This window comes from Protomyctophum parallelum (genome assembly GCF_964188405.1).
Source record: "Protomyctophum parallelum genome assembly, chromosome: 23".
Classification (NCBI taxonomy): Eukaryota; Metazoa; Chordata; class Actinopteri; order Myctophiformes; family Myctophidae; genus Protomyctophum; species Protomyctophum parallelum.
The window spans coordinates 11,487,308-11,491,723 of NC_139715.1; positions in this window are offsets into that span (position 1 = coordinate 11,487,308).

Genomic DNA, 4,416 nt, shown 5'->3' on the forward strand with positions numbered 1-4,416 from the left:
ACACTTTCCACACATGGGAGAGGAATCTTTAAAGATGGAGTGCCACAATTTTTGTATTTTTCCAGTTTTTCATGTGTCTATGAGGTGACAGTACTTCATTAGACACCCTGGAGTTGTTTTTATGCGCAATGGTGTATTGACTTTGTATTTAGGGTTTCTTCCTGGAGGCTAAACCCTTGACAGTCAAACGGGCCAATGAAGTAAACAGCAATATAGTGACATCACACTATCAGCCCCTCCCCTAACCCCTCCTTCTTTATCTTTATCATCAACTACAGCTGTGGGTGCGGCTTCAGTTCAGGTGGATCACCGCCCATCACCACCCACCAGGCAAACCAGGCATACTTAATGAACTGGTGGGCGTGTCCACTTAAAAGCATGATTTTAACAAATACTGTACACTTTTTGGAAAGAGTTCTTCCACCTTATATTTTAATAATACCTGATTATCATGTTTTAGGGTGGAAAAAAATCGTGGCACTCCATCTTTAAAGATTTTGTTTAATTTAGTTGGGGAATAGTGCAGCCTATGAACAATCTTAAATTGAATCAGAGAGTGCCTAACATTGATAGAGCTTATGGTGAATGTTGGTGATACAATCCTCCCATACTCCATCTGAAATCTCTATGCCCAATTCTCTTTGCCAATTGTCCTTAAACAAGCTTGAGGATGGGTTAACCACGGCCATTAAGGTGTCATGAGAGACTGTACCTTTTTCAAAGGGCTCAGTGTTGAAGAAACTGTCCAAGACTAGATGACTGTGTTGTTGTTCATATTGTGGGATATGCGTTCTAAGAAAATGTCTCAATTGCAAGTATCGGGAAGAAATGTGATGATGGTAGCTGGAAGGATTCTCGTAACTGTTGAAAAGAGGAAAGATAACCTTTACCACGACCTTGATTAAAGTATACATTTCGTAGGTTCACAATACCTTTCCCCTTCCATGACATAAAAAACGGGTCCGCCAGTCCCGGCTGAAAAGCCGGATTGGACCAGGTGCCACTTAAGTAGGTAGGCAGTAGGTACGTTCTTCAGTGGCGTTGAGAGCTAGCTTACACACACAGTGACACACAGTGAGGAGGGCGTTGCTCACCAGAGGTAGAGGTCATCAGGGGTCACTACTCGTTTTTGTACAGGTCACAACTGTACATACATTTTTCATCCACTGCACCACCTGAATTACATTGTTACCTTTTGTCAAATGAATGCTATATACACATGTAAATCTTTCTCCCTAAGATACAGTATGTCACAGGACTAAATAGCGTTTATACTTAAGCAATATTTCACGAGAGGGTGTGCTTTACTGTCAATAATGGCACACCTGTGTTGCTGCAGGGAAAAGCCGATAGGCAAGTTCCGTAAGCAGATGTACAAGCTAGTAGTACACATTTGTTGAATGATTATTATTATTATTTATTTATTTTATCTCTCGATTTTGTAACCCATTTTTCACCCCTGTGTCAATTATCTAATGTGATCCTGGGCTCTACACACCCTCCGCCAACCTAGTCCCCATATATGAGGGACATGGGGAGAGCAACGGACTTGAACTCATGCTTCCTTCATGCCTGAGTGTCCAAGTTGCTCCTTTACACCTGACAGGGGGGAGTTTCCCTGGTTGGACGTAGCGCGTGGAAGGAACACATTATTCCAGCCAGTTCCTTTCCCCTCCACCAGGCTATTTTGAATTTTTTAACGCTAATCTCTCCTTCAGATGTGGGGTCCGCAGCCAAATATATATATATATATATCATTTGGGGTCCCTGGCATGAAAACGTGCGACAACCAGCTGATTTAGAAGGCATTTTGTGGAATCGACGGGTCTTAATGGGTTCATGTACTTCTCCCATGAGCTCCAGTAATAAAGCCATATTTAATAAGTAAAAACGTCAAGGTGTCTCAGACTCTGTTGGCCTCGACAATTACTGATTGATAGAGCATTCCTGAACCACAGGACAGAGAGATAATGGCAGGGTAATGGTTAATGTATGTTTGACCCAACTGGCAGGACATTGAGGACAATGCTGATTTATGCTTATATAGTGGCACGCCGTAAATAGCAGATCTACAAGCTCACAGATTATCTGCTTTTACTGAGCACGACACTTAACTGCCACTCCAACTATAAAGTATAACTGATATGACTGGGCTGTGTCTGTCTGTCTATATGTCTGTCTGTCTTGGGGACTCCCTATTCCTTTGGTGTGTCGCCAAGGTGGTGCCAAACACACACTTTGATCTCGCCGCTCGTTTCTATCTCAATGCGATAGTTCCAAACATTGGAACTATTCCATAGATTCCCATGGGGATTCTCACAATGGGAGTCAACACTAGTGTCGTCACTCTCATGCTAGCTACTGTAGATCATCACGCTGCCTAAACCCTAACCCTAACCTCACTAAACCTAACCATAACCTCACAGAAACTATTCCTAACCATAACCTCAAAACCACATCGTCTTTGGGGACGAAACACCGGGAAAATTCAGTCTGTCTGTCTGTCTGTATGCTTGCAAGAGTGAACTGTCTGCTTCAAGTACTCATTCACCTTCTCTCTCTCTCTCTCTCTCTCTCTCTGTCAATCAGTGCAGGGCTTCCATTAAACATTAACAGCTATTAAAAAAAGCACACCGGCTTTTGGTTTGATCATTAAACGCGTGAGAGAACACACTAATCGCTGCCACTGCAGAGTTCAAAGTTCAACGTCATACTGCGACCCACTGGGATAGATCTGGCATGTGGCAGTTGAAGAGTAAATCATTTTAATAATTATCATAATTTTTGGTTGATTTTAACCAATATAATGAATACTGAGGATATGAGCTGCCATATGTTGCCAGTGTTGCCATGTCTGCTTATTATAGGCGACCTTGGCCTTGTTTTCTCTGTAGTGTCACTTGTTGTAGTTTGGGTTGCGTCGCTTTCTTCTAAAGCAGTGGTTTTCAACCAGTGGTCCTTGAGGGGATTCCAGGAGGTCCACAGCTAAAGGACAAAGAGTTGGTAACCAAATGGACTCTTCCAGATATTTAACTCTTGTGTAGTGTGTAGAGATTGTAGAACACAAAAAAAGCTGTTAAAAAGAAAAAGGTTTAGGCATAAGGGCGGCATGCAAGATAGGGCCCTTTATCTACAAGCTCGCAATGTGTTGGGAACTTGTTGTAATTGTGCTATATATATATATATATATATATATATAGTGGCTGTGGCTCAGGAGGTAGAGCAGGTCCTGTCCAAATGTCGAAGTGTCCTTGAGCATGACACTACTGAACCCTACATTGCCTCCAATTAGTTGGTCGGTGTGAGCTTGCCACCATTGGTGTGTGAATGTGGGAAGTGAGGACACTGGCGTCGACTGTTCGCCGCTTCACCTCCCAATGTATGAATGAATGAACCATTGTAAAGCGCTTTGAGCACTTGGAAAAGCACTATAAAATGCAATTCATTATTATCATAATTTTTTGCTATTTTCTAAAAAAGTGATGCCCAGAGGGCTTGTTTCCATTGTGGTCCTGGGTGTTCAATTAATTCTAGACATATAAAGACATGCAGTACAATATACTATTGGTAGTATATTGCAACTACTAGTAAAAGTATATTTAGAAGGAAACAAATTATAGCACGTATGGCTGTATGATTGTGCACACTGTTTAATTCTATGTTCGCATTAGCTTTCCTTTGCTTCTATACCTTCAAAGTCAAAGTCGATTTATAATTTAGCATTTTATTAGATCTATAATTTCACATTTTTATGTAAACCTAGCACTCTATAATATATATTCATAGCCTCACTGTATAATCTACTGTTAGACAGATATCAGGTTCTTAGCTTGCTTATAAGTTATTGATGACTATTTCGTCATGCATTTGATGTATTGCCTTGTATTGTTCTTGCTTACTGTAAATTAAGAGCGTTTGTTTAATGCCTAAAATGAAATTGTATTGTATACCCCTGGAAACAAGCGCGTTAGGTTCTTATAACGTCAGTGGGTGCTCCCCAGTCCCGCCCCCATATATATTTATATATATGGGAGCGGGACTATAAATTTCATTGAGTGTATACCATTTGGAATTATACCAATCGGTTGAGATTTGGCTGATTATAGCACAAGTTAGATATCAACTTTTTGCGCAACGGGCCATTGGGACTGTGGCGGCGGTGGTGGCGGTGTTTTACCTATACTTGTGAGGACCTCTGCTTGGATTCATGGTGAGTGCACACCGAAAAGTAATTTTTCTTGGCACATTATAAACAAGTTTACTTTACCTCCTCACTGTCCTCAGTGTTTGGGTCGGGGACATGTAGGCCTGTATCATGTGTCTGCTGTCTGCGTGCATATAAGCGCCGCTCCAGTGAAATTGTGCGGCTTGAGAAAGATTAGTTAATTTGTGTTGGATAAGGGCTTATTGGTGGGT